We start from the raw sequence: 27695 nt of genomic DNA, 5'->3' as shown, positions 1-27695 counted from the left end.
TCAACTAACAATTTCTCAAATAACACTTTTAGCCAGCTAAAAGGCGATTATTTTAGCCAGAGTGGATTTATGCTAATATCTGCATGCAAATGTAAACTAAATGCAGTCTCTCAATTTTCTGGGTGATTGAATGTGCCATAAGGTAGGAGCTTGTGGATATCAGAGAATGTGTTGGGATTGATTCCTTGCTCCCTTTCGTAAAGCTTCCCTTTTTTCAGATCAGCAGATATTCTCTGTTGGAACTGATGAATATGTCAATCATATGAATGGCCCATCCTCTTCCTTTAAGGAAGGATCTTTAGTATATTTAAAGTTGTCGAAAGTGGCACAGGATCTTGGTGCTTATCTTAGGGTATAACTATCTGTGTGATAGTTTTAAGACTTCAAACAAGGCATCTGGTCCAAGCACTCAGCTAATAAGACAGATAATTGATAGTGTAGCAAGTCTACACATCTATAGTCATATTTAACCTTGCTGTCTGATTTGCAATTGGTACTCATCTTTTTAAAGTGTAGGGAAGGGATCTTTGTGTGAAATAGTACTACGTTCGTTTCATTCCTACTGTATGCTCAAAAAGAATTTTCTTGGCATGCTCTTGTTATACTCTCCACCAGTAAGATTTTGAAAATGTAACTTGCATTGTTGAGAACATTCTCAAGCTTACCAAAGGCTGGATACACTGCCACAATCATTCTCATCTCTTAACACCACTATTCTGGAATCTGATTTCCCTCTCTTTTCCCTAGAGTGCCACTAGGTTTCATTTAAAGGGGCAGTAAAAAATTTGGAATCAATAAAATCAAAGATTAAGGCAGCAGACTCCAATTAGTTTTCACTGTACCACAGCAGAAGAAGAGACTAAAACTATCTGAAGCAAATGCTAGGTTTTAATTAAAAAAAAAAGTAGTTGATCCATTCCTCAATGCTTCCATTGCACAGAATGCTTCTTATTCATCCACACAACAAACTCTTTGTAGAAGCTGTTGTTTTACTGATGAAGGGCTAAAGGTTGAGAAAGACTGCTTCTTGAGTTTGTGGCCAAAGTGGATTTTTACTTGGGTCTCCCAGGTTTTAATCCAACCACATGGTCTTTTCAACCACACCTTAGACATTTGATTAGCACTTACACATAACATTGCATATTGGATGTAACATCTGCACAGGGAGAGTCTGGCAACAGTTATCCATGCTTGGGTACCATCCGTATTAGAATACTGCAATGCATGGTATGTTAGGCTGCCCTTGAATATGGTTTGGAAAGTTTAGTCAGTTAGGGATGCTATATTTCAAAAACATCCACAAAGTTGTTGAGCTTTTTTGAGAACAAACCGAAATTGTTGGAGCTGTTTTTGCCTCTTTTTCCACCGCGTTGCCATACACTTGGGTTTTTCCTGATATTTTGCCAATTCAGCAAAATCCTCCCCGAAAACCAGGAGGATATTACACTGAGGCTAATAGAGAAAAAGTGTTCTGCCAGGCCTATTGACACATTTTAAACACCTAAACAGACAGATGTTGGAGATGCAGGCAGTTGCAGGTGAATTTGACAATCTCCTCTGGGGATGTCCAGTCATAGGCCTTTTAAAAATAAAAATAAATAAACTATCTTAACTTTTTTGGGGAGGGCAGTACAAATCAGAAACAGTTTGGTCCTGGACAAATCCTAGGAAAGGTTGGTTCTGAAATTGGCCACACAGCTATGTCAGAAGGGCAGAAGAGGTGTTTTCACAGGGCACACTAACAGTAAAATAGATAACCTTCTAACATCACACGCCTCAAGCCACACTGGGTACTGAAGGTTGGATGCAGGACCTTCTACAATTGGCAGCCCTTGAGAAACTCCTGTTTAACAAACTTCAAAAATAAACAAACTGCCAGGAGACTTGGAGTGAATTCTTGGAGCTCTTTGCCAATTACCATATTTTTCGCCCCATAAGACGCACCTGACAATAAGACGCACCTAGTTTTTAGAGGAGGAAAACAAGAAAAGAAATATTCTGAATCAAATGTTGTACTAAACTATTTAATAAACTACCAGTATATCAGAATAATATTTCAACCATGTAAAGTGAACAGCAGTCAACAGTGGCATCAAGAACCATCATCACTGTAATTAACAAATGAAGAGAGACTTTATCCCCTAGTAAGGGGGCAGGCAATGGAAATAGATGAGCTTCCCACACTGAGTCCTTTAGATCTAAGGACTGTATGGTTTGGCCCTACACAATTATTTTAATAAGGCCAAAAGAAGTGGGACTTTCTTCCTTTTTGTTCATTGCAAAAAGCTCTGGGGGCTTTCATATGAGGGAGGAATGAGGGAAAAATCTCATTCAATTCCCATTTAAAGTCAAACCTACCTAATTCACACCTTTGTACACAACACAAGGACCAAACCACAGCCACCCTTCAAATTTCACACTTCTGCAAAGGAAGGCACTACTGTCCTAGCAAGACCAGTGGCAGAGGGAGGGTCTTGTGTGGTGGCACGTCGCCTGTGGGGATGTGGGACGTCGCCCACACGAGCGTCATTCCAAGGAGGTGGTGCGCCCGCCCACCCATCCCAATGGGGTGGCCAAGCATGGGGGCGGAGGGATTACACGGCTCCCGCTGTGCTTGCTTTACACCCATGTAAGCGGCTCCTGCCCAGCTTTGCTGCTTTAAAGCGAGCTGCGGAAGAGGGAAGGAAGCGGAGCCATGGCTCCTGTCCATTCCTCTTCCATGCAGCATTCGCTTCATAAGACGCACAGACATTTCCCCTTACTTAAGAGGACCGAAAACATATAATCAAACCATTTGTTTATTTATTTGCAATGATTTTTCTAATTTTAATTGTTGTTTACTTAATTCTTTATATAACTAGTCAACCATTATTTAACTATTTGGTTACATGGTTAGATGAATGGAAGAATAGCAGGTATATGGATATGGTTGCAAAAAAGGGGTTGTTGGATTTGTCATGGGGTGGTAAAGGGTGTGACCGAGAGGAAGAAAATGTTAATAAACTATTAATAACAAAAACTAGATTAGGGGTTGCTTCCATTCTTTTGCAATAAAAAGCCCACCCCTTTATGGTGGGCCAGAAAGCAAATAAAGTGCTACGGGTTAGGTTGGCAAAAGCAAAAAATGCAGTTACTTTCTCTCATTAACATTCAGACATCTATTTGACAGGGAGGCCTAAGACATCAAAGAAGATATTAAGAAACTGAACTAATATGAGAAGAGAACCTGCAACAAAAAGAAATCAATTTCATTAATGGCTTTTCTTCTATTTTTATTGCTCTCAATGTTCATGTTTTAAGCTAGAACAATGAAAGCTGTAAAAATGAAAGACAACCAAGTGTACTTAGCTGATTAAAAAGATACCTATAAATTATACTCAGTATGTTCCTAAAAATGCAGCAGAAGTTAAAGTGTGAAGTATTGTATATGATGAAAAGTTGAATGTTCCTCAGGGATTTTATGGCTTTCCAAAACGTTTATCAGAAAATGAGAATTGGCATATTATATTTTAAAGTTTTGTAATATGATTTGAAGTACTCTGAAAATCTCACATGCTTGCATATTCTGACCACTAGTAGTCCAGTTTCCTTGACCTACTTTTTTTTCTATACAGTTTTTTATCTTAACAAATAATAGTAACATGGCAGCAATACCTGGAACAATCTTTATTTGGATTCTCCTTATTAGTACTTAATTTACCTTTAAACTTCAAACTGAAAAATGTGAGGAACACTAGAGTTAATTTGGGGTATGTGCTATTTTCCTAGCATCCATTTTCCTGGTTCTTTGGGCTGATCCAATTTCTAAACTTTCTTCTCACAGAACAATCCCTATGGGAGGTACATGCATGATTATTATTTGTTTGCCAAAACTCAGAATCCATGTTATCTTGCTATAAAAATCGGTGTGATAATTCCTTTCTTTCCACTGTTGTTATAAGAACATCCTTTTTTCTTCTCTTTTGCAGTGTTATATTTTTACACTACCAGACACTGCACAGTTGAGTGGCTTAATGAACGGGAATTCAACAGAAATTCTTGATGTTTACTTCTTAGATACAGATAAGAAGGAACAGGGAAAAGCATCGTTTCAAAACTTCTGGCTAATGCCAAATTGAAGCAAGGTCTGTCAATATGTTAATATGAAATTTTAGTTATTGTTTATAGTTACCACTCTCCGCTACACAGTATAGAATTTTAATTATTAGAATCCTGAGATTCCGTCTGTCTTGGGAGACAATGGAGGAGTGTGCTTTTGGGGGTGAAGTCAAACGGTTGGAAGATGGCACACCTGCTGTGCCTGTAGAGAACAGTATGGGAGAGACTTGTTTTCTCACAGCTGGGGCGGATGAAGGCCTCTAGTTGTGCTGCTTCAGGTGCGCCACAACATTTCTTCTCTCTGTGCTCCTCCCAGTAGTCATTCTTCCACTAGTCACTGCTGTGGATACATGATCTGACTGTCTGTCTCCAGGTACTGCGATCTTCTGCAAGGGATTCCCATACTGCCAGCCACATTTGTAGACATCTTTGTAATGTAGAGTTAGTCTGCCCACAAGCCTGGTGGCTGAAGCCAGCTCCCTGTAGATCATGTCCTTGAGGATCCTGCAATCTCCCTTCTGTGTATATGACCAAGCCAGCATGGATGTTGCTGAGAAAAAAGTGCAAACATGCTAGGAATGTGGGCTTGGGAGAGCACATGTTTCAGACTCTGTCCTGGCATGTGATACCCAAAATCTTCCTGCTGCACTGTATGTTGAAGATGCTGAGGCATCACTCCTGGTGGTTGTAAGTTACCCATGACTCACTTCCATAAAGCAGTATGCTCAGCATGCAAGCCTAGTAGACCTTCACCTTGATATTGGACGTTAGCATCACATTCTCCCAAACCCTTTCAGAGTGGCAAGCCATTGCCATAGCTGCCATACCAGCCATACCAATACACTTGTACAGTTCAGCATTTATGGAGAGGTTCCTGGTTATGGTGGAACCCAGGTAGACAAAGTCATCTACCACCATAAGTGTGTGATCATCAGTGCTGATGTGTGGAATGCTGGCAACGTCCTAACCCAGGATGTTGATCTTCATCAGGCTGATGGTAAGGCCAAACTCCCTGCAGGCTTGGACACAGTATGGAACTTTAGTTCCTGGAATCCTGAGAGTAACAGTGAGTGAAATAGTAAATTTCTTCCTACAACTAAATACACCTTTATGCACACCCTAAGCCACATAGGAATCCTTTGGATACTTCATTTGGCTGTGGTGTTTGGATATTGCAAATGTGTGGGCAGAATCTGTTGGGTTGGTGCAAATCAAGTAATAAACCACCATGCAATTCTGCATCCCGACCTGGTTAGAATATTCTTATACACATCACAACCACAGATGAGAAAGTACCACAGGAAAATGTTCTGTACGTGTGAGAAAGTGTTAAGTTAGTACAGATGAGTACAACATTTTGCTCACTTGGTATGAAAGTTAGCACTTATGATAATTGCTTGTATCCAAAGCAAAAAGCACTGCTACTTGTGCAAGGTGAGCCCCCAGTCTTTGCCAATCCCCCACCCACTTGCACTCTCCTGCACCGCTTCCTGTATTGTTCCACCAATCCTCAGGAGCAGCTTTACGAAGGTGTGGGGGACTGCAGTGAATAGAGGAGACGGAAGGAATGGAAGGTTGCCTTTACATTTGCTCAAATGTCTCTTTAGGTACCAGCCACCATGATGAAATGTTAAACGTGTGTCAATGTCAAAAATGGTTACTGCTTAATACTCAGGATTAAATGAGTCCATGTTGGATTATGCGTTTAACAAAGTGAAACTTTGTTACAGTGAAGGAAAACAAAGACAAAAGAACTGCAGAAAGGGCATGGTGTTTAAATTTGCATTAGACTCTGAGGGCAAATTCTGTTGACAAGTGCTACCTTTGTGGGCATAACCCAAGAGTTAGATGGGAAATCGAACATACTGGCAACCCTGAACCTCAATCACCCCTTGAGCTTCATCCACAGGAGGAAGCTTAGTTTAAATTACTGTAGCTTCCTCTGATTATTTTCAATGGAACTGCAGTCCTTGCTCAGACCAAAACTGGAATACAGGCATTGTTTTAAGGCATATGCAGAGTACCAACTGAACCGAGTTCAGTACTCTTTTAATCCCAAACACCGTTGAGCAAAAATATCCAACCCATTTTTCAACTTCTAAATATTTAAGAATGACTAGCCCTCTCCTTTTATACAGTTTGTTCCAAAAAGAGGCTTCTGTCAGTACAATTCCCACTGTTGTTTTCGTTGTTGTTAATGAAATAGAATGGTACATATATACATAGATATATTTTCTAACTGGCTTTGTTTGGACTCTTTTTGTTTTCTATCCCATATGTCTTCATGCATGAGACAGTGTGATTTGTAGGCAAAAAGAGGTGCAGTTAACAAATATGCTGTGAAATTGAATTTGGTATTTAAGTGTTACTATGAAGATACTGTGTACAGACTTTGAAAATGTTTCTACACAAAGCCACCCAGTCTCTTGTTAGATAAGAGCATTTGATGGGGGCGGGCGGGAAGGGGAGGAGTGGGAGACTCCATCCATTACAAGGACACTTCAGTATTTGAAAAATGTGGATAGATACATTGGACCACCTATTGATTGACATCTTCATGCAATCCTGCTTATTGGATTTAACTAAATCTTTCTTTGAAGTGTTTCTTAGGGGGGACGCGGATGCTTTTATAAAATTTCACATTCATTCATAATAGATTGTTGTGATTTGACAGCTATCGAATAAGGAGTTTATACCAGGCTATTTAAAATGTAAATAGAAATGTGGAGAAAATCTGTGTGCTGTTTTGCGAAAGCTTGCTTCATGCTGCAGTATTTTATAGTGTGTTCTATAGCAAAGCATATATGAAGGATAGTTTCTAAAATACAGGAGGCTGTTCCAAGCAGATATTGACAAAGGTAGAATTTTATCCTTTCTATGGGACCGAGTTTATGTATTTTTGGCAGTTCTTTCCTGTATATATAGTTCTACATAAGTTAACATTTTTCACTTTTCTTAGTTTTGCCACCGTGTATTATTTGTTATTTTTTTATTGATTGCTCTCCTTTCCCCCCTTATGTGTATATGTGTGGTGAGGACTGGATTTTTGTCTAGTTAAAATGTCAAATGCTTTTGCTTTATCTGTTCAGCTTATGCCATCCTTTTTGTGTGTGAAATTTTATCTTCTCATCCCCATAAAAGTTTTATATCCAATTATAAATGTGTGCTTTAGCTAAATGCTGCTTTCAGCTATAGCAAGAGGTTCCACCAACATATTGCGTAAAGCAAATTTGTAGGTGACACATCTGAGGAACTTAAAGGGAAGCCCAATTTTTTTTATAAGGCAAACCATTTTTTTTTATCAGGGGTGTTCGGCACTTCCCTGGGCTCTTACCAGATTATAAAACGAAAGGAAAATGATGTGGAAAATCCTCCTCAAGAATGTAGGAGAAATTTTTGCAGGGAGCCAAGGCAGATTAGGATCTGTGGCCAGTGATTTTCCTTAGGAAATCAATGGTTGAACTTGAACGTGAGACCAATTCACATGTTCTTATAGCTGGATAATAACACTGAATTTGAACCAGTAAATTCTTCCATATGTAGGCTAAATTACTATCTGTGGTTTTATATATGCCTGACTTGTTAGTTGACTCCAGTTTAGAATCATGGAACTGTAGGGCTGGAAGGGACAACAATGGTCATCTAGTCCAACTTCCTGTTTACCTAGTCCTAGATCTTTTCTCCTTCAACAGTTCATCCTATCCTAGGCTGGTAGCCAAGTAACATGTTCTGTCGGTGCAAGGATTTAGGCTTGTGCAGTTGAACTTTCCCCCCTCCTAGAGGTGCACACAGGGGGAGGAGGTGTTAGTTCTATGGCACAAGCATGAATCCTTGCAGTATGCGTTAGTTGGATACCACCCACATGTTTCTGTTACCAGTTGCTAATCAGTAAGTCATTCTCTCTCTCTCTCTCTCTCTCTCTCTCTCTCTCTCTCTCTCTCACACACACACACACACATCCTTTCATTCATTATACTGCATATAGATCCTATTGGAATAGGGGCATTAAAAGAGTGCTTGTGATGGAGAAGTAAGAAACTGTTCTTAACTAGAGGCGTGCTTTCACTAATGGGGCCTCTTGCTGCTGCTGTGCTGCCAGCACACAATTTCCTTTCTCATCCTGGGGCAAAGTTCTCAACTTGAGGTAACTCTTCCAGGTTAGCGGAGTTTGTAACCTGAGGCGTTTGTAACTCGAGGTACCACTGTACAGGGCTGTATTATTGAGCACACTTATTTGGAAGTAAAGTGCACAGTAACCAATAGTATTTAAGTATGAGTAAACATCAGCAGCCGAAATGGGGAATCTTATTTTCCCTTGGGAGTCATGATTAGGGGTTGCATGCCAGTGACAGGAGGGGCAAAGCCAGTGATTGACAGTTCTGAAGTGAGTGGTGGACAAAGAACCACCCTTCCTCTCTCGATCACCCACTCCCTTCCTCTCTCTACCTCTCATTTTGCCACCCCCTTTCCCCTCATTTCCCCTTGTCTTCATCGCTTGAAATTAGGGCAAGGTCTACAGGTTGCCAATCTTTGATCTGTCTGTATGTTTAGGCAAATGAGATCCTTATAGATTTCCCTATATTTAGCGCCTGTGAATTCCCTAAACCCCATGAGTCAGTGTTTTTTAAAAAAGTACTTTAAAAATGCATCCCCCCCCGGGCAAGCTGTGAAATAAGATGGCATAATATAAGATGGAATAAACATTAGGAGACAATACAGTAAAGCTGGAACATAGTGCAGTGCTCCAGCAATGCTCCTTTCCATGGCCTGCCCCCACTTTCATTGTTGTAGATGAGCAACAGTTACCTCTTACCCTCACTGCAAATTGGTCCTGAAGTGCCAAAGATTCCCAGAAGCTGGGTTCATATCTCATCGATCAAAAATAAATAGGCCGTCTCTATCTAGTTATTCGGAGCAGCAACAAAATACCATAAATAAATGTCACCCCGGATGACTGTGAAAGTAATGCAGAATATTTTATAGGCATCTACTGTATATTCTGAAATCCTATCTGAAGTCAGAGACAGCTGTGCATGCTAAATGCCATGTGGGAATTTTGATGTTAAATGTATGAATCAAAACAAGGGAAATGGAAATCTTCCAGTATTGCTTGGATATCAACATTTAAGACATGGCAGCTGGCTGAATACCCACCCTCCCTCTCTCTCACACACATTTTAAACATGGCCTTCTTGCCTCATGCTGAATGTGAAGAGAATTGAGGCTTCCCCAACATTTTTTATTTTGTTGGAAATGGAGTATATGAGTATTAATCTCATAGACTGAAAACTGACACAGAAATTTCAGAGTTATAGACATTGGGTGGTATTCAACTCTAGTCCTACTCAGACTAAGCCCATTGATGTTAATAGCCATGATCAAGATAGGTTCAATGGACTGTGAACAGGACTTACCGGTAGTTTAATACAACTCATTACATTTCCAACATGAATCAGGATCTCTATGTCACATTCCCCCTCTCCAAAATCTGTGCAGGAATGTAACTTTCCTTGCCAGGTTCAACAGTGTTCACTAGCACAGGGAGAGACCGTTTTCATCTGTTTGAAAATGTGAGCCCTCCCCTCAAATGCTTGTTTCAAATCTGGTTGAGACCTACGGTTGCTTTCCACTTCAATCTCCAGCCTAGGGCTGGAGAACCTGTGACCTTCCAGATGTTCCTGGATTGCAGCTCACGCCTTCCCCAACCACTGGCCATGCTGCTGACTACATCCTGGGGGTCTGCCCTAGTCCTCCTGTGTCAGTCCACCTTCTTGTCCAAGCTAAACGGAGGAGAGAATGAAAATGCACAAACCCCCTTAATGTTGCTTGCAAAGTGGGGTGGTGAGGTAACCAGTGGCTGGAGGGAACTTGAATCATTAGCCCAGCAGATCTATCTTGCCTAAAGCTGCTGAAGTAGAAATGATGCTTTGAACGTGATCAGGAATGTCTTTTCCTTCCAGGATTGTGGGAGTTGTAATTCTCTACCAAGATTATTACTAAACAACATTTATGAGCATGTTCAAAGCATCAGCAGCTAGAGACCTAACTAGCTAGTGAGATGGACTTCTACTTCTGGTTGCACACTGTCAGGGAACTGCCATCGGAGCCAGAGGGAGAGGGAGGGCTCCAGAAGGGTTCCGGAGAGCGTCCCGGGAGGGAGAGAAGCAGCACATCTTCTGGGGAAGGAAATCAGCGTAGCACCAGTGGAGAAGGGGGGCAGATGGGGGAATCGGCGAGGTGGCTCCATGACTCCTCGCCGGGGACAAGCGGGGAGAGCACGGGTCCTCCGCTGCCCACACCCTCCCTGCGCAAAAGGCTTCCGCGCAGGGAGACTAGGCGGAGACTAGGCGTCAAAGAGCTTCTTTGCTGGAAGAAGTTCAAGAAACACCCACTGACGGATTCTGCCAGCGATTGAGACAGCCACGGGCAAGTGGCTGTCCAGACAGAAAGGGTTCACTCAGGCAACCCAGCCAGGTGGGCGCCAATTTACGCACGAGCAACCCCTAGAACCATTACACACACACACCTACAAACGAAGGGGTGTGTATGTCTATCTTATTTTCTCCTCTCTCTTTCTCTTAGCTTGTGACACATTTTGGGAACGTTCCTGTTGAATTCTCACAAAATTGAATGTTCTGTGTGGGGTGGGGTGGATATTTATTTTTGAGAGAAATTGGGGAATGTTTACCTAGGCCTAGTTTAAGATCTAAGCCAGTTTTTTTAACGTTTTGCAATAGGCAGACAAGATGGGCTAGAGTGGGATGTCAAAGACTGAGAAGGAGAGGAAAGTGTGAGACACATGAAATTCAGAGATTTGTAAACAAATAGGTTCATACATGGATCAGACCAGTCCAGTATTGCAAAGATATAATCTCTAGTAACTTCCTGGATCAGAGGCGGATTTAGGGGTGTGTGACCAGTTTGGGCATGGAGCGCTGCAGGGGTCACCACAGCTATTATGTAGAATGGAAGGTGAGAGAGCGGGCATCAAATTTTGGCATTGCACAGGGCATCACTGAAATTTCAGACCCCAAGATCTTCCAGTGCCTGGATACTTCCTTAAACAGCACAAAGAATAATTGCAATAGTGGTTACCGTATTTTCGCTCCATAAGGCGCACCGGACCATAAGGCGCACCTAGTTTTTAGGGGGGGAATTAGGGGAAAAAATCTTATCCCCCCCCCAGCCCCAAAGAGCAGCGGACAGAGGTTGTGCGCGGCTGTGGCAGAAGCCAAGACAGCGAGCGGGATGGATCCCGCTCGCTGTCTTGGCTTCCTTTTTAGCCACTGGGCTGGGGTGGGCCCAAGCTTCCCCCGACCCCATCCCCCATAACAGGTTGGGGAGCGGCAGCAAGGTTGCGCGCAGCCTTGCCTCTGCTCCCAGAGCTCGCGGGGCTGGGGGCAGGGGAAGCCCGGGTTCCGCCCCCCCCAGCCCCAGGGACCACACATTCGCTCCATAAGATGCACAGACATTTCCCCTTAGTTTTTAAGAGGAAAAAAGTGTGTCTTATGGAGCGAAAAATATGGTAGATGTGAGAAATAAAGATACAAAACCAAGTCTGGAATAGAAACCAGCCAAAATGCTTGGCAAGAGCTAGAAAGCTGCACATGGCCTGCATCACCAATTAAGAATGAGGAATAATGCTGGTCAGAATATGTTAGACCCACATAAACCTAGTTTCTGACCATAAAATTTAGGTGTTGGAATTATAGACAGCACTGTGGTGTGAGGCCTTGAATAAACAAAGACCTCTTTTCTCCAAGCCCAGTAAGGACTCTAGCAGAATATCAGTTGAGAAAGACTCCTACTAACTTTGCTTATGTTATACTTCTTTCGAGTTTTGACGAGAGTTCTTATTTTATATAGTAGCCATTCGAAAGCACTAAGGTGCTATTCTGTGTTAACTATGAAGGAACAATATGACAGCTTGAACTGTGACAGAGGATGGGTGGCAGCCTTGGGAAAGGTAGCTTTTTGTTCACCTTTAATGAAAAGTTGGTAGCCAGTACCATAACAATAAACAAAGTTATCAGGAACAAAACAAGATCGGGCGAAAAAAACCAACTTCACAAAAGAAATGGAAAATGAAATCTTTTTGTTTAATGTGCACACACAAAAATAGCTTTAGATTCACTTCTCCCTGTTCCTCAAATAATGTAGCATGGAAAATAATGCATAAATGACTGATGGAGAGGTAGAGATGTCTTTATGATGAGAAACATTTTCCTTTTGTCAAAAGAAAGACAGCCTGCATCACAGATCAACCCCCACGCTCCACACCTGTGCATGGCAGGGAGGAGAAAGTGTCAGTGATTGCTTCTAAATGTATCATTTAAATCATTATTTCCTTTATGTTCCTTTTTTTGCCAACAATATAAATGTACATTTGTGGGGAGGAGAAGACGATGAATGTGAATCCCATCTCTGCTTTTTCATGCTAGCAAAACAAATGAATACATGGGGGGGGGGGAAATGACTTAGGACTTGAAAGATGTATTCTCTGTTGCCCTAGTTTATGGAGTAAGAGCGTTACATTGGAAACTGCAAATTGGCAGTCAGCTATCATAGTTGTGGCCTTTGAAAGTCAAATGGCTTTATATCTGAGCTTCAGCTTATGTTAGGAGAAATTTAAGCTGCCTTTCTTTTTCTTCCCCTCCCTCCCTCGCCTTTCCCCCTTCCCAACTTAAACATCAGTCATGCACCTTTTTTTTATTATTACAAATTTCAGAACACATCAGAGAGGGGCTGATTTCCCTGTGTGTTAAGGTAATCCTTTAAAGGTCACCGTCTAACCAATGTGAACTTCCAAGATAAGGTGCTGAGAGTGGGTATTTCTTTTCCTTGTGTGTTATTATGCGATAGGATATTTTGAGAGCTCACTTTGAAGTCTCAAGTCCTTGCCTGCTGGTTCCCAGTTTGCAAATGCTGACTTATTAATGGTTGTTGGTGAGACATGTACCTGTTCATGTTCCATTGGCACAGAACCAAGCCTTTTAGAGTTTATGATTGGCTGGATATGAATGGAACTGAGTTTGAGGACAAAGTAAATAAATTTAATGGATAAAGATCAGACTACCATATCGACAGCTGAGTAAACATGCTTTTAGATGCATTAGTGTGGAACTTCTGTTCTGCTGTTGTAAAATCAAGTATGAGTTCTTGTAACATGTTTCCATTAAAGCACAGCAAATATGAATCAGATGGAGAGACTGTTTGAAAAATGACCTTCCATTCCTAAGTTGCTAAGAAGAGCTAATATTGTGAGGATTAGTGGAGGCAATAAGAGCAAATCAGGTCCTTCTGAGTGGTTGGCCTACCAGTTGTCAACCTGGATAAAAAGAAGCATGTAGAGGGATGTGGTGGCCATGGCAACAGTATACTTTGGACAGATGGAGGCCAATCACTCACCATCGCTTCCTCAGTGTGTACTTTGCAGCAGTCATGACTACCGCTACCAATAAGATGCAACAGTAGATTTTGGGGGTGTATTTATGGGAAGGTGCCTGGCTTACATTCAAAAATAATGAAATATAAAAAGAACAGTACCAAAATGTAAAACTATAAACTACCATGTAACAGCATTTTCACACTCGCACCCAGATAGGAACATAATTCAGTTACCATCACGCCACTAATAAACATCAATCTTGAAAGACTAGGGGGGAGGTAAATAGTTCTTTGTGGTCTTCCCAAAGGTTTGCAATGTATAAATTTCATACAAGTCCAGTTTCAGGGAGTTCCATAGGTATGGGGCCACCACCCACCTTACTGACTTAATAGGTGGGCACACCAGAATAACCTTCCGAGCAGATCTTAAAGTGTGGGCAGGAGTGTTTGTTCCCTGTAGTGATAAGCTGAATGAACCTGTTTTCTTAAACCTTCTCCTGTACATTTTACTATTTTGTTCCATATTGAACAGGAATTCCAACAATATAGTCAGCTCCCCCCCCAAGAAAATCATCATTTTTGAAAAGTTAGATTTGAAAAGATTTGTACTAACACAAAGCTAAAATGAAGGATTCTATTGACAATTAATGGCAAGGAAATTATAATGATCAAAACTGAAAAATAGAAGTTACAGGGGTATAAACAATTATTTTATGCAGTCTGTCTTTGCCATTCATATCCAGAAGCTTGTGTTATAAATATGTGTAAGCAGAAGTGTTTCTAATGGCACCAAACTCACATTTATATCCAATAAGCAGGAAAATATTTTAAATGTTTATTAAAAAAAAGTCTCACAGTATCTCCTGCAAACGGTCGACCATATCGGCAACATATTACAGCCTTTAAAAACCCAGTATTTAAAATCCCTCATCATAATTACATGATATAAATTATGACAGTAAAACAGATAATTCACGCTACTGAAACAGGAAAGTGTTCTCTGGATTGGGTTTGAACCTGTGTCTGGAGGGTGTTACAGGATTTCACAGATTTTAATTGTCTGGCCACATGGAATGCAGACCTCTTTAGGCATGCAGAGCTTCATAATATTACTCAGTGATGATTGTTGCCCATATGACTAAGGTGATTATTACCCTTGTAGTAGGTCTTTGAGCCAGTGGGATGGATAAAAAGCTTTTGTGTAAACCATCCCTGATCCTCTGACTCATCCAGTCAGTCTCCCACCCCAATCCCAACCACCCAGCCCATTAAACAAGGAATTAGGAGGGAAATCTCCTTACAGTTATTCCCATCATGGCTAATAAGTGGCACTGCAATAAAAATGAAACCTTATTAAAACTGTAAGTGTTTGAGGAAAGAAATGAAAATGTGAAATTGCAGAGCCTGGCATACTTTTGGCATTACTAACACAAAGTCCCACTATAAAGAAAAATGGGAATATTTAGCATCAATTCCTTTACAAAAATCAGATTCACTTTGTTTCATTCTACTATAATTCCTCGGTATTAAAAGGAGCTTATCAGGGTAGGGTAGTAGACTTTGTAGCTTGGAGGAGTGCAGTAATATGTCTAGCCAGTCTAGAAATAATATATTTCTCCAAACATGAATGTAGCTGACATGTTCTCTTGACATATAAATATATTTACTACCAAGACAGACAGGATTTGTATCAATATATAGTAATTTATCCTTATATATTAATATTTCTTATCTTAATATTGATAATTTGTCACCTTTTTTTTTTACATGAGAGACACAAACGTTTGAGTGATAGCTCAATCAAAAGCATGTTCTTCAAAGTGAATTCCATTAAAATCAGTGGGGCTTTCAGTGGCTGGAATATGGTGTTCAGACAAATAAGGTAACAATGGTCTTAAATGTTTGCTTTTATAGAAACAAGCTGGAGTTCTGGGTTCCCCTCCCCCTTAGACATACCGAGCACAAAAAACAGCAGATATTAAGAAAATAACATTAAGGTGTATGAGTAATGTTTATAAGCAATAGTTTTGCCATTCTCTGAAGGGCATTCCTGTCCAGCTAAAAAGACAAATGGTTTTATTTTATAGCTGGTATCTAAAGACCCGGATGGCATGCCAAAGTTTCTGATGAGAATATTTCACTTGTGATGAAAAGTACTTTTACAATGTTAGCTGCTTACTTTTTTTTTAATTTTCATCAAAGCTCAAGGTTGTCAGGCTATTACATTTTAAAAGCTGGCATTTATCAATTTTCTCATGAAGGCCCAGCTTTCCATTTTGTGGACGGTGGAGAAAAACCAATGCAAGTGACATGTACCTTAGCAGAAGCTGGTTCGATGTTCTCTCTCTCTCTCTCTCTCTCTCTCTCTCTCTCTCTCTCTCTCTCTGTGTGTGTGTGTGTGTGTATAGAGAGAGAGAGAGAGAGAAAGATCCTTTTTGGATATGGAAAGTTGATCATTGAAACTTTTTTCCCTAGAGAGGAGGTGATAATATAAGCTGCTGCTGAGCAGTACAAGTGCACTTTCATAAAGAGAGAGAAAGAGAGATGTACACTTTTTAAAAGCCAGCTATATGCAGTAGCATTTGGGTATTAACCCTCTGCACCCAAACGTAGCCCTTTTGCTAGGCAGCTTCAGATTTATGATGAAAGGTATTAGTTCTCTAGAGATCATGTGAGTTGACTATTAGCCCTGGGCTTCAGAGCCTTGGATGCCTTATAGCTACACCAGCAGCTGTACGGTCATGGGAGATCTCCAGGGGTTAGGGGTTCTTGTCAAGAAGCCTCAGTAGAACAAAGACAGGAAATGTTTACCTCTCCCCATTCCTGAGAACCTTTGAACTTCAGACTAAGAATACTAAGTTAATACGGACAGGAGGTGTTGGAGATAGGAACCAACTGTCAGTTAGTGTCAGTGCTCTATTTTGCCCTCCGAAACAGTGAAGCAGCCTGTGTTCAGGAGATAACAGGGATTTCACATTGTGTTGAGATGCAGAGTAGAGAATGCAATGCAAATGTAAGTTAAGCACACATTCTCCACATATTTCTCTTCCAGGGGTAACTGTTTTTGCTGGGGAGGAATGGATGCACGTCCTAACTGTTGGTGTAAAAGCAAGCAGCAGGAGGAGGGGGCATCCTCAGAATGGCACCACGTGCACCTGAGCAACAGCCCCTAGAATACCCATGCATGCAATGTGTCTGCACAGGGGCAACTTGCAGACATGTCCCTTTCTCCCTTTTCCTACATTGTTGCAGGTAACTTTTCCACTGGGAGATGGTGGAGATGGAAGGAGGAATGTGTTCTACAGCTGGGTCAGAGATATGAATTGGACGCTATATAGTGGCAGCAAAAGCAACAGCACTTGTTGAGGATAAAGAGGGGAGGGGGTTAAGGGCAAGATAACAGCAAGCCGTATTCTGTTGTACCTTATCCCTGATGCTGCTGGATATGCTTATTTCCCCAGCAACAGCACTGCAAGCACTGTAAACTAGTTTTGGCTCTTATTTTATGATAAAAATGCTGCACCTGCTCCATAAGCAACTTTACTTTTTCTCCAGTTTGGCAAAGCAGGAGTGGGGGGCCTTTTTCCACCCAAGGACCACATTCTCTGGTGGACAATCCTTCCTGGAGCTGCCTGCCAGCAGTGACTGGGGCCAGAGGTAAAATTTTAGGTAGATCAGCAGACACTTCCACACCCCTCCACTCGCCATCCAGACAAAGCAAGAGGAATATCAAAGTTCAAGGAAGGATTCCAACCCTGTAAAACCACTCAAGTATGGTGTGGATTGAGTCTATAGAGAGCGGGTATGGCCTGGGGAGAGTGTCACAATTGACCCAAGGGGTGGTGATTCCTTTCCCTTGATACCACTAAAAAAAGCAGACGGGGGGGGGGGACCACCAAAATTCATCCACTGCCCAGAACTTTTCTTTCTCTACCTGGCACACAGAAAATGTGGAGATTAAATTAGCTAACCCCACCCCACCCCCAGTCCACACAGGTATACCTTTCTGGCTATTTCAGAATTTGGGATATGATGGGAGGGTATGTGGTACGTAACAGTGGGCTGAACTGTGGATATCTGAATTTTTCCCTGTTTTATTTTCACAGAGGAATGGGATAGAGGAAAGGTATATCATTTGGAAAACAACCTAGGTATCAGTTAACATAGATGTAAAAGGAACAGCAAAATGCTACTTATGTGTTAGGCTTATGTTATCCTAAACATAAACCCAGTACTCAGATACCCACATATTAATTTGCCTGTTGTGTTTTCCTTGCCCAGTTCACTTATTTTCTCAGCTGTGTATCTCATCTATCTCCTCTGCATGCAGTTCATCATATTCAATAGCGTGACTTATCTCTTTATTTGTTTTCCCTGTTTGGTCTGCATCTTCAAATATTTCAGTTCCCATAGGACTATTTTCAATCTCATTCATAAATGGAGTTGATATCACTCTTATCTTGCAAATATAAGAAAATAGCCCTGGCTATATATTCTAAAGTGCAGAAGCAGCCAGTTGAGCTGTCAGCTGCAGTGTGAGATTGCCTCTCTGGGAATGTTTGGCTGGTCATTTTACAAACTGTGAATTTTGGGATTGCAATAATGACAGGGATGAATACCTGGAGATTATTGTCACTACTTTTTTTGGGGTGGGGATGTCTTTCATTCCTATTTCCTTCTTAATAGAAAATGCAACTAAGATAAAAAGTAACATGCCATTTTTATATTGTGCTGTTTTTTACCAGATAAAAATTACAAATCATTGTATATGGTTATTGTCCCATACTAATTGGGAATACAATTTGTCTGATGGGTCTGGTACAGGGGTTCAAATACCCTTACAGTGCCTCTTAGCAGTGTAACTCATTGGAGCTCCTCTTGCAGTCACTCATTGGGTGAATATACATAAATATTTTGGTGCACTTGCAGCTATTCAGACAACTGGTCAACTTTTGTATCAGCCTGGTAAATGGTGAGGAGAATTTTACCATTACCAATGCAGTATTTTAAAACCAAGAAATAATCTAACAAAGATCCTTCTTTTGCCCACCGCATGTCCTCCATACTTGACTTCCTTTGTACTTTCATCTAGATCAGAAACATCTTGGGCAGCAAATCTCCTAGATGTAATCCCCTGCTTCCCATGTGTAGCATGTTTCAAAATTACATCTATTGAGACAGAATTTTGCACAGGATTTGGAACCAGCCACTATGTAAAGTAGCATTGAAATTGGCCTTTAAAATGTTTCGGCATTCCTTCATGATCACCATTTACCTGAGGCTCACCTATCTGAAAGGAAGTCAGTTGCAGTTGCAGGGAAAGAAGCTGCCACAGAACTCTTAGACTGCTATTGTTTCCTGGAAGATGTTTCATCAGTCTGTTCTCATAGGAATCTTGGAGCCACTTGTTCATTTATAGAAATCTGGGGTCTCAAAATGTAACCAAATGGAGTTCATTCATCATTCATAGGCTGTGTGAATAGTTACTTCATTGCATGTTGCAAAACCTTGTGGAACTTCGAGCAAGACCTCCTCAGTGGTGGCAATGCAGCTTTGGAATCAGTTGCCCAAGAAAGTCCATCATACCACCTTGTTACAGTGGTACCTCGGGTTACAGATGCTTCAGGTTACAGACTCCGCTAACTCAGAAATAGTACCTCGGGTTAAGAACTTTGCTTCAGGATGAAAACAGAAATTGTGCTCTGGCGGCATGGCAGCAGCAGGAGGCCCCATTAGCTAAAGTGGTGCTTTAGGTTAAGAACAGTTTCAGGTTAAGAACGGACCTCCAGAACGAATTAACTTCTTAACCCGAAGTACCACTGTATAAGAATTCAGGTGCTGTGTGGAAATACAAGGGGAATATTAAATCAAATACCTATCTAGTCCAGCATCTTGTTTCCCACTGGTCACAAGCAGGATAGAGACTTATCTAATTTTATCAGTCATTTAGAACTAAAGTGCTGAAATGGGTGGTTCTATTGCTTTTGCTTGTTCTTTATATTATTCTATATGTCATTTTCCTGCCTGCCATGTGTGCTTGATTTAGATTTTAGAAATTGTATATTTGGTGTTGGTGCCTTGTGGCAAAAACATGATGAAGCACTTTTAGAAGTAAAATAAATAAAAGAGACTCGTGCAGGTTTGCTTGCGCACCATATGCATGGTAGCTAAAATGTTATTTACCAAGGATTATCTTTCAAAACAGGATCTCTCTTTTTGAAAATAAAATCTTTAATAGAATGTGTGACCTCTACCCTTTTGAAATTTGATATGAAGATGAATTCATGCCTCTCACTCCTGGAGGACAAAGAGACATAGTAATAAATATATAGGTGATGGGACTTTTGACCAACCAGAGTTATTTACATTACTGCAGGGTCAAGCAATTGCAGTAAGTGTTGGGAGGGGATGGGTGAGGGCCACATTCAGACTCACTGAAATGCTGTGCTGAAGAGAGGCCTGAGAAGTTTTGTGATTAAAGTAAAGTGCCATGACTAATCCGTATCATACAGCTTGGAAGCTGCTGAAAAATAAATATTTTGAATGCTGTTAACATTTCCCTTTCAGGTGCTGGCATGTTATAAACACACATTTCTATTACTTGTAAAATAAGGTTGGTTATCTTTTTCATCTAGGATGCTGATACAGATGATAAATTATGGTAAGGTCACATTCAAATCAGCGGCATAGTTTTGGGGAGCTGTACTGCATAAAACAACAAGCTTTTTTCAAACTAGATACTGCTAATCTATAATTATTCATTTTTTCCAAACCCATTTTCAGTTATTTGTAAAGCAGTAAAGCTACTCATTGCTTCAGTTTTAATGTTCCCCTGCTGACGGCTTAATGGTATTTACAATTCTGTATATGCCGACTCGGAAGTAAGCCACATTGAGTTCAGTGGAGGCTACTCCCAATTCAGTGTGTATAGAATTGTAGCCGTAGTAAGTTTGCTATCTTGATTTTAAGATGGAAGGTCATATCTTGCTGGTGTACCTTCACAGATGGAAGGTACCTGTCAGTGGAATAGGGAGAGAGGCAAGTTGTAGCAATCTCCCTTCCCCTGCCTCCCAAAATCTGTTCTGGAGGATTGGGGAACCCTCTGGACCAAATACAGTGGTACCTCAGGATAAGTACTTAATTCATTCCAGAGGTCCGTTCTTAACCTGAAACTGTTCTTAACCTGAAGCACCTCCTGCTGCTGCTGCACTGCCGGAGCACAATTTCTGTTCTCATCCTGAAGCAAAGTTCTTAACCTGAGGTACTATTTATGGGTTAGCGGAGTCTGTAACCTGAAGCGTCTGTAACCTGAAGCTTACATAACCCGAGGTACCACTGTATAGGGGAAGGATGAGGGACTGTGAGGGGTGGTGGCCGAACATGCCTCCTCTGTTCTACCAGCAGATGCCTTCCTTTATCAAAGGGACACAAAGTGAATATCACTCATTGATCAATACAATGAGCTGGTAAAAATATAACAGTGCATTCATACTGGTAGGCATGTGCAAAGCACCGGGGTGGTGGTGGCTATTTCTGAATTATTTTTCCTTTTGTGCCTCTTGCAATGCCATTTTGGATGATCTCCTCACCACCTGGGTGGCTTTAATTGGCTGCAAGATGGGGTGGAGAACTGCAGCAGAAAGGCAATGTGTAACCCTTTGAACCCTAATCTTAATAAACATTTTTTAAAAAACCAGTAGATTATGGCATGGCATGCCCAACAGGAATAACAATATCATCACTTACTCTGTGCATCAGATGCATTAGAAGCAGATAACAGAAGGCCTGGGTCAACCTAAACATCCTCCACTGGTCTTTGCTAGTCCTCTTTTCCTCTGCTGTAAGGCCTCCAGTATGCCACACAGTACACAAATCATCTCCATTGGATGAAATAAACAATTATTATGCCAGTTTTATGGATTAATGCTTTTCTCCCCATACTGGAATAGTTATACTCCTGGTGATGCTTAAGTGATTCAAGATTTTGCAGCTTGAACTAGTCATGTGACTGCTGTAAAATAAACTTGCTTCCTTAAGTTTAGCATGAAAAATACTGATGGACTTACAATATTGTTTGTATCCTAGCTGAAGTTTATTCTTTGCTTTGTAAATGTAATATTGAATTCTGTCTGGGAGGATTAATATAACTGGAAATTTTTATCTGTACATAACCAAACTACTGGCAAATCCGCAGAGCGTACTTAGTTCTACAGTAAGCAATTTCTAATCAGAACATTTTGATGTCAGCTCAGTGGCTTCTGAATTGGATTTACAGGAATTTGCTATGATGTGATAGCTTTCTTATTTTCAATCAGAAATGCAACAAATTTATGCAGGCAGTATTTTACTTTGAGTAATGAGGACAAGGGCAACAATTTACTTGATTGTACGTTAATACTTTTGAGTTCTCATATTATTCTCAGAGAAATAAAAGTGGGTTGCAAAAATTCACCTTTATGTTAAGATGTTAATTCTTCAGTTCTAGACCAGGGTGTTAGCAAGATTAAATACCAAGTGAGACCTGTTTCCCCAGCTTAGATTCTTTATGGACTGTGGACCCTGATTCAATCAGTATTGGTTTGTTATTTCCTAATTGCTTGAACATTTATTAAAGCAACCTGGGGAGCTAATGTGAAGGGCAACAGAATAAATTCTGTGGACCGTTTTAGTTCCTTTTGCATTTTTGCCCCCCCCCCTTACATTCTTGTCCATTCAGGTGCTTACTGTAGGCCAAGCAGGGATTTCTCCTAAGCTCATTCATAAGACTTTGCTTTGTACTGAGTCAGACCATTGCTCCAACCAGCTCATTTCCTGTCCATACTGCCTGACAACAGCTGTCCAGGTTTTTGCCTGAGTCTTTCTAGCCCTGTCTGGAGTTGCTGGGGATTGAGCCTGAAACCTTCTTCATGCACAACATTTGCTCTGCAATGCAAGCACAGTCTCAGATGTTTCCTGCTTTAAAATATTGAAATAACTTTAAAGATCCTAAATAGCTGTTACTGCTTATCATCACCCAAAATGAGCTTTCTTTTCAGCCCTTCAGGCTTTTGAAAATGCTTCAGTTTATCTTACAAACCAAAATACCTTTGTGTCACGACATGGTAGTAAAACAAGAACATTTAAGTTCATAGGCAGGCACTGAAGGTTTAAAACCATCGTCACATTGTGAAAAGATAAAAGAGGTTATTTAAATAGACATTGAAGCATAATAGAAAATAAGGTATACTAAATATGACTAAAAAGAAAGCTTCCTTTGTCCTCCTGGTGTATAAGGCAGTGTGTGGGGAACCTGTGGTTCCCCAAATGTTACCATCCATGCCTACTGGCTGAGGCTGATGGGAGCTGGAATCCAGCAACATCTGGAGGGTCACTGGTTCCTCACCCCAGATAGAAAGTGAGAAGCCACATGTTTGCTTAGCTGTGGAATTCCAGGAAGCAAATATCCATTTTCCTAAAGCTAGACCTAGAAAACAAGCTATCTGCATGAGGCCCAAGTACATAAAGCCAGATAACAAAGATGTTTACTCATTGTTACTGACTCCAAAACAAACTTTTCACCGTATCTCTTCGGCATCAGTACCGCTTGAATCTTGTCCTAGGGAGAATCTGTCAGCACTTGCCGAAGGTTGCCATTGAATCAGTCCGTATTGCTCAGGATTGCAATAGACCTAATTCTGAAAAGCAAATTGGAGAGGCTTATAGAAATAATACTATATTTACCTGAATGTAATGCACTATCAAATCTAATACGCACCTCAATTTTCAAAACCTTGAAACCAACAAAGTATTTGTTGGCGCCATCAAATCTAATGCACACTCTAATTTTTGCGACATAATTTGGCCAAAAAAATGTGTACATTAAATTCAAGTAAATATAGTAGGTTTCTATTCTCTGAGCCAGGAGTGGGTAACCTGTGACTTGCCAGATGTTGTTGAACTCCAGCTCCCATCAGGCCCAGCTGTCACTGCCAAGAGCCATGGATGTTGGGGACTGTAGTCCAACACTATAAGGAGGGCAACAAATTTATCCCTGCTCTATGCTAATGAGGTCTGAGTTGGATAACTCCGCATGGCTTGGAAAATCCTGCTTTCCTCTATTATACTTACTTGTGAAAAAGTGTTTTTAAGGTTGAAGGAGTATTCTTAATACGAAAAGTCACTGCTGGGACTTTTGTTCAGGTAGGAATACATTCTATGTGTGAGTTGTTAAGTCTCGCCTCAAATCCCTGTCCTGTGAAATAGGTATATAGTGATGTGTCCCTAAGGCTATGTTTTGAAGAAACATGATGTAGGGTGTATATTTTAAAGCAAACAAACCTCTATTGACTTTTTGTTTTGGTCAGCCTTTTTTTATTGAATCTTTATTGATTTTATTCGGGTTTGTTGTTGTAGCTGCTTTGTTTTAACTGTATTTTAAATGGACATTTATCTTTTGTTTTTGTTTTTTTGAAAACCACCTTAGTAGAGCTTACCCTGAAAGATGGGGTATTAATTAATTAGCAATCATGTTAATTGCAGTGATGAGTTGTAAAATAGCAATATGACAATTCTCAGCCACTAGGTCAGTTAGTTAGGTTACCTGTTGGCCTCTAAAATGTGCTACATGGGTAATTTATCCTCTCTTGGCTTTCTTCAGGGCCAATCAGTTCATTTCATCAACCCTTCCTTTAAAAGAATGTTAAGGCTCAGTTCTGCATAGTAGTCAGATCTGTTTACATTATTATTCATGCATGTATTTTGCATGCATGCAATTGCACTATTTGCTCTGGTCAACTTTAGCCAATGTTCATGAAAAGTAGTCCAAGCCAGTGCAAGATCAGGGGATTTAATGTCTAAAACCTGAAACTTGTTTTTGTGGTGGATTTGGGGGAATTATAACAACATATGAAGTACATTGCTGGATTAGACCAAAGGCCTGTTTTCCACAGTGGTCAGCCAGATACTGTTTATATAATTTTAACTGTTTATGTTAAGTTGCATATGAAATAGGAACTTTTAAAAAAAATGCACCACGAAAGATTTCTCCATCATTTATGCTTGGAGAAAACAATACAACTGCTTGTGAATTATCTCCTTAGTTGACATAAATTTGTTGCTGAGAAATCAGCAGTTCAGGAAGACTGTCTGCTTGAATTTATACTTTTACGTGTAAGCAAGAAGTCAGTTACTCCAAGAAAAATCTGGTAACAGAAAGCTGCTGAAAAGGTATCGAGTGATGTTCTCTATGCATGTAAAAAGCGGTGGCATTCATTACAGTGCCTACAATGAGTGAATACACTTTTCTTTATAGGAAGGTTACATTATATGGAGAAATTTCAAAGCAGCTCAGTAGTTTTTCTTAGGGAGAACAAGAAAAATCAGGCAAACAGCTTTTGAAAAGATAATAATGCTTTGTGTGATGTGAAACTGTACAGACAGTATGTCCAAAATACTTGTTTGCTTTTCCAGCCTCATTTTGTTTCCTCTGTAGAGAATGGTTGTCAAAATAGCACTGCCCTTCCCAGCAGCAACTGATGACTTCTAAAGGAAAGCAACACAAACTGGAACGCTCATCTGAGGGGGAGGGAACGCAATACACATTTTGTGGGAGATTCAGAGACAACAGACACTGAGATTGCCACATTTCATGCCAGTACAAAATATAATAAAGCTATTTGTTTATTCTTCTTTATGTGCTAATGGATTGTTTTACAGAAATATGATTTTCCATCATTCCCAACGTCTATGGATGCTGCCATTCATGCTTGCATCAGAGATCCTGCCTCCTTTGGATTTCTCCACCCCCACTCTGTCACCACCTCTCATCTTCAATGAGTTTGGAAAAGGAAAGCAGATTGCCAAAAGGGCTCAGAGGGAGCTCTTTTGAATCATTCTGGGCCCCGGAGTCTGGGCCTGATTCTAAATGATAGTAGACTCATTAAATTTCTAAATATTTTATTTAGAGGCAATAGGCAACACATTAGATAAATAGGCTTAATGGAATGGAGAGTATGCCTGTGTTTTCATGACTCTTAAAAACAAAAATAATCCATTTCAGCATATTTTCTTACACTTTGTGGATGCGCTCAGTGAAGATAGGAAAGCCTTGTCAATTTCACTTACTTAAAAAGATAATTAAAAAGCTAGATATTTTACTAGTAAAATGTAAAAGTGGCTGGGGAAACCGAGCCAGATGGGTGGGGTATTATTATTGTTATTATTATTATTATTATTATTATTATTATTATTATTATTATTATTATTATTAGGCAAGGTGGCCACACACACACTTATCTCTGCAGTTCTATCATTTCAAGGCAAATTGAAGGTGAACTTGAAAAACAATATGTCAATTTCAATTCATTTTTGTCTTTAAACTATAACAGCTCTCATTACACTTTTAACTCCAGGAATTCTGAAACTCCAAGAACTTCAGATTGATTGATGGCTTGCCACCCACCATTCCTATGGAAAAAGTGACACAGAGAGGCAGGGATACACACACAATCACCAAACATGCTGCAGACCACATCATTGGGCAAGCTGAGATAATTATAGCTCATCAGATCACACCTCAAGGGATTGCACTTCAGTTGCAAAAGGTCCAAATATCACTACAAAACGGCACTTTAAGATTGGTTCAGCCCTCGGGCGGCATGGGGACAGTAAGGCAACAGTTTGGGAAGAACAGCATCTGCAGTCTTGCAGAGAGCAAACTGTGTTGATGCCAGAAAAAAAGGTTCCCATGTAGAAACATCCTGATAGGACTGTCATAAAGTTCAGAAAGAAAATGAGTATGTCTAATTACATCAGTATACCTGGTTATCATGCTCATTATGCCTTTCAGTACCATGGATTTCTCCGTGACCCTTCCGCTCTGCAGGGAGGCGGGACCAATTCAGATGGTCCGCCCCCGCCACTTAATAGATCCAAATGGTTTCCAGAGAGCGGTAGGGGATGCTTTATCCCATGTTGACGGCCTTTCAGCTGATTCCCTGGTGGCCCGCTGGAATGTGGAGTTAACCAGGGCTATTGACTGTTTGGCTCCAAAGCGCCCTCTCCGATTGCATGGAGTCCAGACAGCCCCGTGGTTTTCCACGGATCTGAGGGCAATGAAACAATCGTTGAGACGGCTAGAGCGCCGGTGGCGGATAACCCATTCTGAATCTGATCGGACACGGGTTAGAGCTCAATGTCGAGCCTACCAAGTGGCGATAGCGACGGCGAAGAAGACTTTCTTCACCGCCTCTATTGCATCTGCGGAAAACAGCAGCAGGAGACTCTTTCAGGTGGTTCGCAATTTAGCGGAACCACCTGCTCCATCAGGGCCCAGTAGGGGCCACATGATCTCCTGCAATGACTTTGCAAAATTTTTTGCAGATAAAGTCGCTCAGATTCGAGAAGAGGTAGACTCCACCGTGGGAGCAGGGCCGGGGTGGGAGAGTGCTAGAGTCCTGTCTAGTCAAGTTGTGTGGGATCAATTCCAATCTGTTACCCCCGAGGATGTGGACAGGCTGCTTGGACGAGTGAAACCAACCACTTGTCTCCTTGATCCTTGCCCTTCCTGGCTTATAAAAGCTAGCCAGGAAGGACTGGGCGATGGGCTTCATGGGGTGGTGAATGCTTCCCTCCGTGAGGGAGCCTTCCCAGACCCGTTGAAAGAGGCGGTTATTAAACCGCTTCTTAAAAAACCATCTTTAGATGCGGCCACGATAGCCAACTATCACCCAGTCTCAAATCTTCCATTCTTGGGCAAGGTGATTGAGCGAGTGGTTGCTGAACAACTCCAGGCACGCCTGGAAGAAGCGGACCATTTGGATCCCTTCCAGTCGGGATTCAGGCCTCATCATGGGACTGAAACTGCCTTGGTCGCACTGGTTGATGATCTCCGGCGGGCTAGGGACAAAGGTGAGAGCTGTTTCCTAGTTCTGCTGGATCTCTCAGTGGCGTTTGATACCATTGACCATAACATCCTTCTGGACCGTCTTGAGGGGCTGGGAGCTGGGGGCACTGTTATACAGTGGTTCCGCTCCTTCCTCCTGGGCCATGTTCAGAAAGTGGGGGGGGATGAGTGTTCAGACCCCTGAGCCCTCACTTGTGGGGTGCCTCAGGGTTCTGTCCTCTCCCCCATGCTTTTCAACATCTACATGAAGCCGCTGAGAGAGATCATCAGGGGATTTGGGCTGGGTGTTCATCAGTATGCGGATGATACCCAGCTCTACCTCTCTTTC

The 27695-nt window shown here is 41.2% G+C and overlaps 1 protein-coding gene and 1 long non-coding RNA gene across 4 annotated transcripts in view; both read left to right on the top strand.

Annotated features, from left to right (window-relative positions):
- Nucleotides 1-27695, top strand: part of PRKN (parkin RBR E3 ubiquitin protein ligase) — a 640350-nt gene that overhangs the window by 128458 nt on the left and 484197 nt on the right. The gene's annotated exons all lie outside the window — the stretch shown is intronic.
- On the top strand, nt 20099-25151 carry LOC308583738. Its single transcript, XR_014006397.1, has 2 exons — nt 20099-20146; nt 24956-25151. It is a non-coding gene; the product is annotated as an uncharacterized lncRNA (long non-coding RNA).

The sequence above is a fragment of the Podarcis bocagei genome (genome assembly GCF_964188305.1).
Source record: "Podarcis bocagei genome assembly, chromosome: 3".
NCBI lineage: Eukaryota > Metazoa > Chordata > Lepidosauria > Squamata > Lacertidae > Podarcis > Podarcis bocagei.
Note: the sequence above shows the minus strand (reverse complement) of the source record. Positions and strands in the feature narration are given on the sequence as shown.